This window comes from Triticum dicoccoides, chromosome 3B, assembly GCF_002162155.2.
Source record: "Triticum dicoccoides isolate Atlit2015 ecotype Zavitan chromosome 3B, WEW_v2.0, whole genome shotgun sequence".
Classification (NCBI taxonomy): Eukaryota; Viridiplantae; Streptophyta; class Magnoliopsida; order Poales; family Poaceae; genus Triticum; species Triticum dicoccoides.
The window spans coordinates 275,161,846-275,178,647 of NC_041385.1; positions in this window are offsets into that span (position 1 = coordinate 275,161,846).

Here is a 16,802-nt window from a genome sequence, read left to right on the forward strand (position 1 = left end):
CGCGTTTATTATTGACCACAAAGAGAAGATGCTTTTGTATAACCTTAGATTTAATAAGAAACACAATGAGACTATTATTTTGCCTGCACCTATGTTGTTTGATTTGACTGTAGATAATTTTCTTGTTACACCGGAAGTGGTGTACACTCATCGAGGCCAAGCATCCACTCCAGAACCTGAGCCTGAGCCGGAACCTGAACTGGACCCTTATCATGCATCATCCTACCAGTGGGATCCGGAGATGCCCAGCGAGTGGTATCCTGATTACACCTCCCAGTACACCGGGGAGGGTAGCAGCGGTCCTTGGTATTAGAGCAACTTAGGCAAAAAGCCTAAGCTTGGGGGAGTACGTATTTCTCACCGACTTTACATTCATGTTCACACACTAGTCGTCGGTGCTCATACTCTTTCATTGTATTATCCATGCTAGTTTCATTTGCTTTTTCTCGCTTTCTTCTTGTGTGTTCGATAAACCTTAAGAAAAACCAAAAAAAATTAGTTAGTTTAATTTTTATGCTTGTAGTAGAAATTAAAATGAAAACCCAAAAATATTTCTTGTTCGTCTTCTTACTTGTTGGGAGCTTTCCCGTGTAAATAGTTTTATTTTCTTTTCTTTCCTTTGGGGGTCGAGAGTAGAAGACCATATTGAAAATGTTTAGTGGCTCTTATTTGCATGATTGTTTATTTAACTTAGAGCCCATATTACTTTGTCTTCCCTCTTGAGTTGAATGCTTGCAGATTCCATCTTAGTCCAATGCACGTGCACTATTATTATTATACACATCGTTCCGTCGTGCAAGTGAAAGGAAATAATGACGATATATGATGAAGTTATTGAGATGAGAAAAGCTGGTATGAACTCGACCTCTCTTGTTTTTGTAAATATGATGAGTCCATTGTTTCTGATTCAGCTTATTATGAAGTAAACATATTTGCAATGACATTTAGAGATTATAGTTGCTTGTGGCATACTAGATTAGCTATGAGTTAAAGTGGTTTACCTTGCATGCCAACATGCTATTAGAATGATTATGATGTGGTATGATGGGATGGTATCCTCCTTTGAATGAATTTAGTGACTCGACTTGGCACATGTTCACACATGTAGTTGAAACAAATCAACATAGCCTTCATGATATTTATGTTCATGGTGGATTATATCCTACTCATGCTTGTATTCAGTGTGAATTAGTTTTAATGCATGTTCATGACTGTTGTCACTCTCTCAGTTGGTCACTCCCCAGTCTTTTGCTAGCCTTTACCTGTACTAAGCGGGAATACTGCTTGTGCATCCAAACTCCTTAAACCCCAAAGTTGTTCCATATGAGTCCACCATACCTACCTATATGCAGTATTTACCTGCCATTCCAAGTAAATTTGTATGTGCCAAACTCCAAACCTTCAAATGAAATTTTGTTTTGTATGCTCGAGCAGCTCATGTTTCAACTAGGGCTGCCTATATCTTCCATGCTAGGTGGGTTATTCTCAAGAGGAGTGGACTCCGCTCCTCATTCACGAGAAAGGGCCGGTAACCGGGATGTCCGGTCCCATGATCCAAAAAGATCAAAGCAAATCAAAATAATTAAACAAAACTCGCCTAGGGCTGTTGTTAGTTGGAGGCACTCCTTGTTTAGAGCAAGCCATGGATTGATGCTTGTTGGTGGTTGGGGGAGTATAAACCTTTACCATTCTATTTCGGAACTGCCTATAATGCATGTAGTATGGAAGATACAGCCATCTCATAGTTGTTGCATTGACAACAAAAGTATGCCGCCCAAAATGTTATTCAATCTCTATTTTAAAATCGAGCTCTGGCACCTCTACAAATCCCTGCTTCCCTCTACGAAGGGCCTATCTATTTACTTTTATGTTGAGTCATCACCTTCTTATTAAAAAGCACCCACTGGAGAGCACACTGTCATTGCATTCATTATTATTGGTTTATATTGGGTATGACTTGACTCGATCTATTTTACCATGAATTACAATGTTTAGTCAGTCCTTGAACTTTAAAGGTGCTCTGCATTTATGTTTTGCGGTCTCAGAAAGGGCTAGCGAGATACCATTTTGTTATATCATGTTCTGATTGTTTTGAGAAAGTGTTGTCATCCGAGTTTTATTATTATGGCTTGCTAGCTGATTATGCTATTGATATGAGTAATTGTGAGACCTAAGTGTTATTGTGAGTATGGTTAGTTTATAATATTTGCTGAAACCTGAATCCTGGCTTTGCATGTTTACAAGAACAAGAGCAAACAGAGTTCGTAAAAGTTTTTCTTTATCACTTTCAGTTTATCAACTGAATTGCTTGAGGACAAGCAAAGGTTTAAGCTTGGGGGAGTTGATACGTCACCAACGTATCTACTTTTCCAAACACTTTTGCCCTTGTTTTGGACTCTAACTTGCATGATTTGAATGAAACAAACCCGGACTGACGTTGTTTTCAGCAGAACTGCCTTGATGTTGTTTTATGTGTAGAAAACAGAAGTTTTCGGAATGTCTTGAAAATCCACGGAGGCACTTTTTGGAAAATATAAAAAATACCGGCGAAAGAATCAAGACCAGAGGGCCCACACCCTATCCACGAGGGTGGGGGCGCGCCCTCCCCCTGGCCGCGCCCCCCTGTCTTGTTGACCCCCTGAGGCTCCACCGACCTCAACTCCAACTCCATATATTCTGTCTCGCGGACAAAAAAATCAGAGAGAAGGTTTCATCGCGTTTTACGATACGCAGCTACCGCCAAGCCTTAAACTCTCTCGGGAGAGCTGATCTGGAGTCTGTTCGGGGCTCCGGAGAGGGGGATTCGTCACCGTTGTCATCATCAACCATCCTCCATCACCAATTTCATGATGCTCACTGCCGTGCGTGAGTAATTCCATCTTAGGCTTGCTTAACGGTGATGGGTTGGATGAGATTTACTATGTAATCAAGTTAGTTTTGTTAGGGTTTGACCCCTAGTATCCACTATGTTCTAAGATTGATGTTGCTATGACTTTGCTATGCTTAATGCTTGTCACTAGGGCCCGAGTGCCATGATTTCAGATCTGAACCTATTATGTTTTCATGAATATATGTGTGTTCTTGATCCTATCTTGCAAGTCTATAGTCACCTATTTTGTGTTAGATCCGACAACCCCGAAGTGACAATAATCGGGATACTTCTCGGTGATGACCGTAGTTTGAGGAGTTCATGTATTCACTATGTGCTAATGCTTTGTTCCGGTTCTCTATTAAAAGGAGGCCTTAATATCCCTTAGTTTCCGCTAGGACCCCGCTGCCACGGGAGGGTAGGACAAAAGATGTCATGCAAGTTCTTTTCCATAAGCACGTATGACTATTTACGTACATGCCTACATTACATTGATGAACTGGAGCTAGTTCTGTGTCACCCTGTGTTATATCTATTACATGAGGAATCACATCCGACATAATTATCCATCACTGATCCATTACCTACGAGCACATCTTGTGTTTCGCTTATTTACTTTTCTATTGCTATTGCTACAATCACTACAAAACCCAAAAACATTACTTTTGCTACCATTACCTTTATTATCATATTACTTTGCTACTAAATACTTTGTTGCAGATACTAAGCTATCCAGGTGTGGTTGAATTGACAACTCAACTGCTAATACTCAAGAATATTCTTTGGCTCCCCTTGTGTCGAATCAATAAATTTGGGTTGAATACATTACCCTCGAAAGTTGTTGCGATCCCCTACACTTGTGGGTTATCACCGCCCAATTCTACCGAGCCGAAGGAAAAAGCACTGCAGAGAAGCTCTTCTGGTCGCAGTATCTAGCGCCGAATTATCCAGTGCCATTTGCCGATCACCCGAAACAGCTGATCGAACTGCATAAGGCGGCCAAGTTAGCCATGAATTTAGTTATCTGGCTATGGCCCGCTGAGCTGATTCCAAGCAGCTACTTCGGGATCGTGAAGCGGCTTGTGAGTGCTTGCCCTTGACTCGAAGTCATCAAGCGGTCGGTCTATATTGAGGGTGCACGAATGGCCTTTGCCTGCGCAAAGGTGCACTGGGGGAAGATGGATGCTGAAAAGCTGATGACCGAGGGACCGCCGGAGGGGAAGGAGCACCGCAAGCCCGAATTATATTATCATAGTGTCCTGAAAGGATCCCGCCTTGCGGCGGAGCAATGCACCCAGGACATTATATCTCCATGAATACAGTCATGTTGTCCTTTGTAATGTTGAACAAGGTCATTTCTATTATTTATTGCCTGAAAGTTTCTCCTCCTGCGTGGCCGTTTTATATATTAATCTTGAGTGTTGGCCACTCGTCGGCTTCTGCCCCCACATAGGAAGTACGGGGGTGTGCAGGATAAACCTGAGCACTCTTTATCCTAGTTTTGGGTCTTTGAAGGAGGTGTTCAGCACAACAAACCAGGCAATCGGACTATAAGGCTTTATCACTCTCACTTAGCCATATGAGTTTGACAAAAGGAAGGTAGGCGCAGCCGCTGATGTTTGGAAGACCGCACGATGGGCTCTATAAGCACCTGATCGGAGGAAAAGCCGATCCGTCGCACGCTGCATTTGTTATTGCATAATGCGGAAGAAATCCTTAAAGATTTTAAAACCTCTCGAACAGCTGACCAGCTCTCGCCGTATCATGACAGTCAGTTTTCGGCTTTCGCTACTGAGTCGCTCGTCCGAAAGAACCGGGACACAATCGCAGTAGTTCTCCCTGTGCCGCCTTAGACGATATAGCGGAACGTAAGGTAGCAAAGCATGAGAGCCAGGCAAACCCAACTATTGACCCAAGGCATGATTCGGAGCTGATGCATATGATGCTATAAGTTCGGGGTGCCGAACGACCGCGAAGGTGTTTGGACTTTATTGTCGTTATTATGGGTACAATGAAGCCCCTAGCATATTACGGGATATCGCGGTGTACTGATTCCATTTGACAACGAGTATTAATAAGAAATGACAATAGGTAAGCGTCATAAAAAACCACATGTTGTAATTGAATAACACGTCGATGCGTACGAATACAAGTAATGTGATAAAAGGAAATATGACTTCGGAACCTGTTGAGATCAAACGGGAGGAGGCTGTCTGCGGATCCACAGTGTAATTGGGTGGTCATCTAAGGACTCCCTTACGCATTCGAGTTGCTTCCATGTCGCCAGTCCTGGCCTAAGCAAAAGTAGACCTGCAAAGAAAGTGCAAAAAGGTTTCTATGTGCCACGGAGCGGTTAAGCCGCCTTGTGTGGCTTATCCTGGCAGTGCCTCCGTTTACTGCCGGAGTGTTTTAGTTGAGTTCCGGACGAGCCGGGCTATCCTGCCACGAAGTAGTTCGGACTCCCTTGACGGTGTCCGGGTGCTTGGCCGTCGACTCGTGGTTCGATTGAAGGATGCCACTCGTTGCTTCTGCCGTTAAGGCGGCAGTATGCTCTTCAGCACAAAGGGGGAGTTCGGCCTTGCCATTAACTGTTATGACACTGCGCGGACCGGGCATCTTGAGCTTTCAATAGCGGTGCATGATAATTACTGCGAAAAGGGACGATATCAAAGATTAATTCTTCGGTACGGTAATTGTCCGGTGATCCGAAGACTACCTCCAGAGTGATGGAGCCTGTACAATGGGCCTCCACACCTAGTATAACAACTTTAAAGGTGATTCTAGTGGGCTTGATAATCGAATGATCAATACCCATCTTGTGTACTGTGTCCTGATACAGCAGGTTCAGACTGCTGCCTCCGTCCATAAGGACTCGTGTGAGGTGTAATCCATCAATTATTGGGTCAAGGACTAGTGCGGCTGAATTGGCCTGATTGGTATTGGTCGGACAATTCGTACGATCGAAAGTGATCATTCATAGTTTATATTGTGGGGCGACTGGCTCGTTGAGTCAACATCCCTAAGAGTGCACGTCTGTTCCAGCTTGTGGATGGCGTTTATCATATTCACTGTTTTGATTTGCGGGGGAAATTTCTTTTGCCCTCCTGTGTTTGGTGGTCAGGAATCCTCGTCGTCATCATCGCTTTGAGGGCCCTTCTCCTTGTTTTCAGCACCTGACCTGCCGGCTTGTTAGAAGACCCAACATTCTCTATTGGTATGATTGGCTCGTGTTCCTCGGGTGCCATGAATTTGGCATGGACGATCGAGTATGCGGTCTAGACTGGATGGGCCTGAATTGTTCTTTTGGAATGCCTTTTTCTGCTGACCGGACTTAGAGCCAATGAATCCGGCCTTAACTGCCGTGTCTCCAGCGTTATCACCATTTTTGCGACGCTTGTGTTTGTTGCATCGGGGCTTGTCGTTGCTATCTCTGGCCTCTGTTGTGCTAGGATTCCTTCCTGTGTTGTTTCTACGAGCCAACCAGCTATCCTCACCCGCACAAAAGCGGGTCATGAGTATCGTGAGGGCTGCCATGGACTTCGGCTTTTCCTGGCCGAGATGTCGGGCGAGCCACCCATCACGGATGTTGTGCTTGAAGGCCGCTACGGCTTCGGCATACGGATAGTAGACAATTTGGTTCTTTTTACTTAGGAACCGAGTCCAGAATTTCCTGGCTGACTCTCTAGGCTGTTGGGTTATGTGACTTAAGTCATCAGCATCCGGTGGTCGCACATAAGTGCCCTGGAAGTTATCCAAGAATGGGTATACAAGGTTCTCCCAACTTCCAATGGAGTTTGTCGGCAAACTATTCAGCCAATGCCGAGCCGGCCCCTTGAGTTTTAGTTGGAGGTACTTGATGGCGTGTAGATCATCCCCTCGGGCCATGTGAATGTGGAGAAAGAAATCTTCTATCCATACCGCGGGGTCCGTAGTCCCATTGTATGACTCGATATTCATGGGTTTAAACCCTTCTGGGAATTCATGATCCATTACTTCATCCGTGAAGCATAAGGGGTGTGCGGCGCCTCTATGCCAGGCTACATCACGACGCAGTTCAAACGAGTCTGGTCTGTTGTATTCGGCCTGGCCGGATTTGTTATTAGTATATCCAGCGTGACGGTCATCGTTACGCGTTGGGGCGCGCCCCTGTGATCAGTAGAACAATCTTGACTGTCCTAATTTGTTTTCCCGTTTGTCTTGCAGGTCATGCATGTAGCCCCGGGCCTTCGTGTTTTGCGTGTTGATACGCCGCTTTGTCTCGGCTGCGAGGTGGCCGGTTAGCCGCGTCCTGTGCTGGTAGTGTAGGCTTTAATGCCACCTCCTCGAGTTGAGGTAGCAACCTGCGCTTTCGGTAACTTTTGGTTGGGGGCTCAAGTTCTTATTCCACCGCTGTCAGGACCTCAGTCCATCTATCAGTTAGCAGATCTTGATCGGCTTGGAGCTGTTGCTACTTTTTCTTCAGGCTTTTGGCAGTGGCTATAAGCCGGCGCTTCAAGCGCTCCTGCTCGACAGGGTCCTCAGGCACGATAAACTCTTGGTCGCCAAGGCTCACCTAGTCTTCAGAGAGAGGCATGAAATTGTCGTCCTCTGAATCTCCATCCATTGCCTGCTTATCAGGGCTAACTTGCCCATCCTCCTGTCCGACCTGCTCGAAGCATGGATGGGTGGGATTGTTTTCGTCTTCAGCACCATTCGGAGTACTATTGTCTCCGGTGCCGGTATCGCCATTTTTGCTATGGCGGGGCTTAGAGCGGCGCCGCCGGCGCTTAAATTGCTTCTCGAGGGGATTATCCTCTGTTGCCTCGTCGCCATTGCTTTCTCTGGGTGTGTCCACCATATATATATATATATCGTATGATGAGGTGGCTTCCCAGCACCCTGTGGGCGGTGGTTCCTATTCTTCTCCTGTATCGTCGTCTATACCGTCGATGTCTTCAGAGTCGAAATCGAGCATGTCGGTTAAGTCGTCGACAGTGGTTATTAAGTGGGTGGTGGGTGGGGAACGAATTTCTTCGTCATCCGCTTCGCACTCAAGCCGAACATAGTTCGGCCAAGAGTCTCCTGACAAGGAGAGACACTTCAATGAATTTAGCACGTCACTCAAGGCCGAGTGCTGAAAGATATCCGCGGAGGTAAACTCCATGATCGGTGCCCAATCAGATTCGACAGCACGGACATGCGCGGTTCGGGGTCTATGGTCGAAAATGAGTCTGAGGGTCCGATGACATAGACCTCATTGGAGGTGAAGTCTGTGTTCGGTTCCAGCGCCGATGAGTGTCCGGCCTCCGTGGCGGGTTCTATCCACCCATCTTTGGATGGCGCGATCTCCTCCGGATCTAGGGCCAGGGCAGCTGCAGGTGGGTTCTCTTGGACAGTGTCTGATGGCAGATCTATATCATGCTCATCGTAACTATACGGCGCACCTATCATGGGTTCGAATCCGTCGAAGATCAAGTCTCCGCGGATGTCAGCAGTGTAGTTCAAGCTTCCAAACCTGACCTGATGGCTAGGGGCGTAGCTATCAATCTGCTCCAGATGGCCAAGCGAGTTGGCCCAGTGTACGAAGCCGCCGAATACAAAGATCTGTTCGGGGAGGCAAACCTCACCCCGGATCGCATCGTTGCAGATGATTGAGGGAGCCATCAAGCCTTACAGCGACGACACAGTGGAACTCTCAATGAAAGCACCAATGTCAGTGTCAAAACCGGCGGATCTCGGGTAGGGGGTCCCGAACTGTGCGTCTAAGGCCTATGGTAACAGGAGGCGGGGGACACAATGTTTACCCAGGTTCGGGCCCTCTCTATGGAGGTAATACCCTACTTCCTGCTTGATTGATCTTGATGATATCAGTATTACAAGAGTTGATCTACCACGAGATCATAGAGGCTAAACCCTAGAAGCTAGCCTATGATTCTGATTGTTGTTGTCCTACGAACTAAACCCACTGGTTTATATAGACACTGGAGGGGGCTAGGGTTACACAGAGCCGGTTACAGAGAAGGAGATCTACATATCCGAATTGCCAAGATTGCCTTGCACGCAAAGGAGAGTCCACCCAGACACGGGACGAAGTCTTCAATCTTGTATCTTCTTAGTCCAACAGTCCGGCCAAACTATATAGTCCAGCTGTCCGAGGACCCCCTAATCCAGGACTCCCTCACCGGGCCCCGCTCGTCAGCGACTTAGTGGGCGGGCCCCGCCCGTTTAAGTGGATACGGACTAGGAGTAAGCCCGCTTCCCGCGCAGCGAAGGCGTATACCGTCCGGGGCGCCTTCGACGTCGTCCCTGCCACCCGCGCAGCTGGGCAGCTAGGCCAGCCCACTGCTATCTCCTACCTAGTGCGCAGGATAAGGGTAAAACCCTTTCCTTTTTTCTGTAAACTTGTAAAATCCACAAATAAATCTTATGAACTCCAAATCTTGTAATTCAAATTTCTAGTGACTCCATAAACCATGCTCTACCTGCTGGTGCAACATGCACATTTTTCTACAACACCATTTTTCACACAAATTAAATAAAATCCCATTTTCCATTTCTATGATGAACTTTAGAAAATCGCAGAGAGCTCATATTTGATCCAAATGCCATGATTCAAATTTCTAGAGACATCTAAGTTCATAAATTAGGTGATCAACATTTTTCTTAATACTTTCTGTGCAACATATAATGATAAGCCATTTCTTCATATTTGACAACTTTGCAAATTCATAGGAAAATCATTTGAACTTCAAATCCAGTGAAACCAAGTCCTAGATGCTTCTAAAATCATGCCTTGTTAAATTGGTTCCCTTACTCATTTCCCAACAATATATTTCTGTATACCCCTTGCAGATCCATTAAATCCCTTGATTCCATCATATTGAAATGTTCATAAATACCCACTGATCCAATCCCAATGAAACCACTCTCATTATTTTTCATATAACCAGAGGTATCCTAGAAAAGGCAAATTCATATTTTTAGAGCACTTTTATTTTTGCCTTGTTGTGTTGCTTACTATGATTGTTTTCGATGTTAGTTGACAAAGTAAATTAAATACTCAGAGATGGACCAGAAGATTTGAAGAATCTAATGAGCCAGGCAAGCAGTCCTTTGACCATGTCTATGAAACCCTTTTTTATGCATTTCATATAGCACTTTATAATTATTGCATCGGAATCATGATGAGATGGTAACCACTTTGATGGGTTGCCTCTATTACTTCCGTGTTGATACTTGCATTGTGCATGACCCTATCTTCCTATGAGGGTTATGCAGGTGGGAGTAGATAGGATGCCAAGATAGTTGCTACGCAAATGGGATGGGTATGCATGGTGCTGGAGACAAAAGTATTCTCAAAGACTCTTTTGAGAACCCTGTCGGGTGCTACTAATGCCAGAGGGAGATGATGAGCTAGGTAACCACTTGATAAAGAAGTGGTGTACCGAGGCAAGTCAGAGTGTTGTTTTCGAAAATGGATTGGTTTAAGTTGCGATCGTTACTCCAACCTTACATGCACAACCACTCTACCCTTATATGGGAAAGGGCATTATCAATTACCTAGTTCGTGCTAACATGGATGCCCGCATTACTAGTGACGGGAGTGATTTGTTGTCACTTGGGATGGGGTTGTGCCAGGTAGGGTGTCCATGACTATTTTTACAGGGCACCGGACACACCGTTGGTACCCCGTGCTTGTGATATGCCATGAATATGGGAGCGTGGCTCCACAAAAAGAATTTATTTTGTGAAAATGTTGGGCACGGGGGAGACCACCAATCGAGTGGACTCCTTGTTAGTCATGGCTAGGGAAAGGTAGTGCTCGGTTGCTTACCTCGGGTACTTGAGGTACCGTGGGTGGTGGATGACACGGAAGTTCCCTGGATCTTGTGGGTAAAGTGTGCAACCTTTGCAGAGTGTAAAACTATTCGAATAGCCGTGTCCATGATCAAAGGCAGTTGGGTAATCGCTCTTGGTCTATGTCCACATGTTTACAAAACCTGGGAGAATGTATGGACAAGCGGTGAGAACTACGTGGGTCACGTCAAAAGACCTGCCAGGATGGTTGAGTTGGATTGTTTCCAACTCTATTTATGTTGATATCTATAACCTGTTCTCATGGTTACTTGAATTCTCCAGATGCATGTCTTACAAGTTGTTGAACATGTCATTGCACTCAAAACTAGCTTTCTGCAAAATGACCTACTTAGTGCTATATCATGCATTGTTGTACCTTGTTTTCAAAACACGGGTTGCTTACGAGTACATTCAAAGTACTCATTGGCTTGCCACTAGTTATTTTATTAGCCAGGTATGAAAGAAACAGGATATAATGAAGATTACCTTAGTGAAGAACATGCGAGCTAGGACGCTTCCCAGTCAGAATGCCTGTAGGGTTAAGGCAGATGGCATGGGTCCAAGTTATCGATGAAGATTTCCGCTGTGAAGTTATACTCAAGACTCGACCATAATGGTCATAATTTATGTAAGACGTGATGTATGGATCTAAGACTCTTGTTATTCAGCTTCTGTGTGTTCAATGATCATTGATCTCTGGGATCACTATACACGTGCATTCGGAGATCACGACTTACGATTCGGGGTCCCCACAAAGCTGGTATCAGAGCCATCCTGACTGTAGGAAGCCTTAGTTAGCATGGTCATTGGATAGGGTAAAAACTATTCCCAAAACTATTACCAATTTTCAAAACTATCTATACTTCTCTTCCCTTCTTAGTTTTTCAAAAACTAAGGTATACTTTCATTATTGATCTCTTCCCCCTTCAAAACTTTTGGTCGCTAGAACCCTTATGCCCCTGACCACTAGATTCCTTGAAATCCTCATGGATAGTCTAGAAGGAGGATGCCTTGTCAGAGATTCACCCACATCTTCTGAAAACAAGATTGGCGACACCATAACAAGACGATACCAACAGAAGATACATCCTCGAGGAATGACGACATGAAGACCCAGAAGATGGTGACACCCTTGACACTGCCCCAAGATGATGCGACCTTAGCCTATGACGATCAGGGCATAGGAAATGCAAGATGATGATGTACATCGCTAATAGAGCAACCATGTCCTTATCGTTGTTGCATCGGCAACCACTGGTGGATGATAACCTAGCCATTTGGTCCACCTCACTATAGTGAGCTGGAAAATGGTTCTCTTCATCCACCGCTCTTAGTGACGATATTGTTAACAATGTGTCCGACAGATTGGACCTCTACTATGCCTCGTTAATGTCATTGCATAAAGGATTGCCACCGGGAACCGCTGACACCTTAAAAAGGCAAAAGTGATCATCATGATTAAGAAGACAAGAGCAGACCAAGTCAATGCCAGCCACGAGGAGGCACCTTCACCCCATCACCTCATCAGGCGAGAAGTTGTTGAAGATTCTTCAGGCTCAACCCAGATTGTTTCATCGAACAAGAGACATAGCAACACCTGAGGAAAACTCAGAAGACTGCACGAGTCACAAGGCATGACTATTGAGTCGGAGAAGCTCTAGGGCAGGATGAGTCATGTACCCCTATGCGCAGTCGAGTCTGTATGATTGTTCGAATAGAACCATGATCATGTGTTGCTTGTTTTTATATGTTTGTGTTTTGATATAGGTCACACTTTTGCCCTAGGTAACAAGTACGCGACTATATCACCTTCCTTGCCTTGTTTGTTTTGTTTGGCCCTTTCAGCACTTGTTTGTTTGCACTAGCACTATAGAACCCCCTTTAGGCATCCCACCTCCTCGATGCTACTTTTCCCTCTCATCTTGCTCCTCAATTGAATACTAGTAAGAAAAGATACAGCAAGGGCTCTACTTTGGAACCAACTAGCACTGAGGACTTTTGCTACAACCTCCTCGACCAAGTGGAACCCCGTAGAGTTAAGTTTACCCCTCAAGACTAAAAACCCATCCCTATACCCTTCGAGACTTCACGAGATACCCCAGCTTGAATCCTTAACCAAGTGCTTAACCCACAGAATTGCAAGCGGACCAGTTAAGCCGCTGTAACCTTGCATAACACTAGGTTGATTATGGAACTAGTGGACATAGTGAATGAGGACTTTCTCATCTTAAGATAGCTCCAAAACTGACGATGCCATAGGAGGGACCAAACTGAGGATATAGGAATAAAGGACAAATGACTTGATGAGTTTATATCAAAGACCTTGAGGAATTATCAGAGACTCTTCGGTGGATTATAAGGCTTTCATGTTGATAGATGAACTTGGTGGGATCAGTTAATAGAGTAGCATGACTCTCATTGCCCCTGAGTAAATTGGATTTAGTAGAATAATTATGATCACAAGCTAAAATTCTTGGAGGTATGAGGATTTGACTTAGCCAGGGGATATTGATAGGAGATAGTTGTTACGAAAATAACTTGGGGGAGACATGTAGAAATTCTCATTGGACATAATATTTGGATTGAAGTACGTGATTCTAGTTGAGTATAGATGTTGAGTATATCTACATGGTTCGGAGTAAATTGTATTTAGACTAATGATCTCGATCATGATACCATGTTTCTCTGTGGACGATAAACTAGGAGATTGTATTAATTCTCGAAGTTGATTTAGGATTCTATATAAGCTTGACCATGGAGTTTATCAGATCATAATAGCGGGAATTGTTGGACTGACTATAGTAAGGTAGCCCTTTCAAGTATTTGGGGACTATAGGACATTAGAAGATTCGTGTGAGACACCTTAGACTTTGGATTTGTAGAATTAATGGATTATGTAGTGATTGATGGAAGTTAAAGGGTTGTTGGAGTTGATTCATAGGAAGCAAACAAGATCTTGGAGTGGCTTACGACGTGTTTCCTTAGGATAGGGATGCATTATATTGACCTTGGAAGAATAAGCTGAGCACTTGGATTGTGATGTTTAATTCAAGATTAGTAGCTTGTACATTCTGCCCATGGATTATTTTTGCATAGATATGAGTTTGGGGCTAGTTGACATGTATAGTTTTGTTAGACCTCCTCCTGGGAGTCGTGAGGATATGAATAGCATGAGTAATGATTGGAGTTGACCTATACAAGATAATGCTTTCGGTGGAATATGGTGATTTGTTTGAAGGACTAGGTAGAACAGTTAGCGTCTCCGAATCTGTGCTCAAGGATAAGATGATAAACGTTCACTCGCACCCAAGAATCCTTGAAACCCTAAAGCCCTACCAAGCCATAACATGGCCACATCATGACCATGAGCTTTGGCCCCAGGTCGAGAAGACCCTAACCAATACTCAACCGTGACAACCACCGATGCCCCGACCTATACTCTATGTACCCAGTGGGCAAGTCTTCATAGAGTACTCGAACAAGCTGGTTGTCATCGTTATTTGGTGATATACTTGTCTACCCGAAGACGGAAGAAGAGTCTTCAGCTGGTTAGGGAACATTTGAAGACCACCCTGTCAAGGAGGAAGAACTATACTAACCACCATCGTCAAGAAGTACACTTTTGCGTCGAAGACCATGTGTATCTGCAAGCCACTCCTCTCTAAGGAACCAAGCATTTCCATGACAAGTAAACCCACACCAAGATTCATCAGCCCTCTTCGATATCACTCCAAGACGAAGGGTAGATGGCTACCAGCGGGAGTTACCACCTGAGTTACCCACTGTGCACAATGTTTTCCACGTCACACAACTCCGAAAGTGTTTTCAACTTCCTAACTAGCCTGATCTCTACAAGGACATCGATCACCGAGCCATCGACCTCCAGCCCGACCTGAACTATCCGAGAGACCACTAGCAACCTAGATCTAGCAGGACGTCGTACACAAAGCCACGTCATCAATTACTTCAAGGATCAATGAAGCACCACATGGAAGCAGAAACAGTATGAGGACATGAAGACTACCCCAGATTTAAGTTTCGTATTCCTTTCCACGCCTAGTTTGGGAATCTCGGGGATGAGATTCTTGTAAGGGGGGTAGGTTTGTCACACCCTGAATTTCATGCCACAACACTTAAGCTAATAAATCATGGTAAAATGTGGATTGACAAAAAAACTTTTGAGTGTTTTGGACTTTCCTTGATTTGATTTTGTGTGTTGGTTGCAAATGCTCTAAAAATCAAATAAATCCTCCAACTCGTATACCCCTTCTCCTTGATCCAAAACCTTGCCCAATGATCATGCCATGTGTATAGGACATAAAAATAATTTCTTGCAAAAATAATTTGGCTAAAAAGTATTTTCTAAATTAGGTTTTCCAAAAATTCCTAACTTAAGGCTTGCACTACAAGTACTTAATTTAGGGCATGAAAAATATTTCCAAAAGAATATTTGACACCTATTAGATATGGGACTCCCATAAACCACAAAAGTATAATTTTAAAAGTTATTTTCCTATTTGATTTAAAAGCTTTTTCTTTAGGCCAGAAATGGTCTTTAATGGGTTAAAATTATTTTACTTTTTCAAAAATATTTGGGAAAATTTAGGGAAACTCATAGGACATATATTGTCCATATATAAGAGTTTCAACACATGGTCATTTTAAATTATTGGTCAAATCCCTCAAAAACCCTTTCTGAATATTTCAAGCTTTTGAAATATTTACACAGGAAATGTTCCCCATTAAATCCAGGAAAATTCTACCTTGTCACAATTGGCCAACTTAATGATATTGCCAAGTCTCATGTCATGGAGAACAGTATAACCCCATGAAACCCTCTCAAAACCACTTCTGTCCTTTTCCAAGTTTGAACAACTTTCTACTACCAAACATGTCCAATCGGTCTCAAAATTGGTACACATGCTCAGATGGCCTAATCAATTACGTAGGCCAAGTGGCACAAGTTGTACAGTAGGATAACTTGATCAAACTGCCTCAAAACCCTTTCTGTCCAGAACAAAATGTGAACAACTCTACATTGCCAAGTATCTCCTTTTGACCCCAATTGTTGTGACCATGCTGTAATTCCCAAATGGTGACACTACACCAAGTGGTGCATCAAGGAAAGCAAGGTAGCATGATAAAATCTAGCCAAAACTATTTCTGCCCATTTCTAGGGATTACAAAAGTTGTATTGACCACTTTCTCCATTTGACCTCAAAATTGATGGTCACTACTAATTTGTAATGCCACTCACTCCTATTAAGTATCAAAGCAAGTTGAGAAAATTAGCTAGGCCAAACCACCATCAAACACCTTTTGGCAGAATTTCAAATGCAAGTTTCAACCCCTTCCACTAATCTCCATCAGCTGAAACTCTTCCCATAGCTTCATCTGGTCCTCCTCTAACTCCTACATGCCTTGCTGCCCAAGGAGCAATGATTAAGGGGGGTAGAGAACCATTTTTCTTCCCTGGACAACAATTTTCCCTCCCTCTCTCAACCCACCTCTCCAAGGCATCCAATGCCACTATCCCATTGTTTACTTCCCCTTGCAGCTGCCAGAAACAAGTGGCCGCGCCCATTCCGCAAAAAGGGACACCATGCCGGCCAAAGTCGTGCTCTGGAGCGCCTGGCAGGGTGTTCGACCGTTGACGCCGCGTCCCCCGACCACCTCGAGCCTCCCCCTTGCGCCACTCGAGGTGCCTCGGTGTCTGCAACACGCCACTGTGCTGGACCCCTCCTTCCCCTCTCTGTCCTACCCGTGCCATGCGTGCCCAGAGCCGCTCGAGCCCGCCAATGCGGGTGCGAGCTCATGGCTCCACCCGGAGCTCTCCCCGCTCTCTCTCTCTTCCTGGCACCCTACTCCACCCCCACGAGCACCATAAACAACCCCTCGCTCTCTTCCCTTGCCGCCCGAGCCATTTCCATGGCCACCCGTGCGCCGCGTCCACGGTGAGCCACGGGTCGGCTACTTAAGGCCACCCCCGAGCCCCCTCTCTACTCCTCTAGCTCTCTGTCCCTCCCTGCACCCCCTGGACCAACCCACTCCTCTCCTCGCGCTCTCCATCCGCCACCATGGCTGGAGCCTTGCCGTC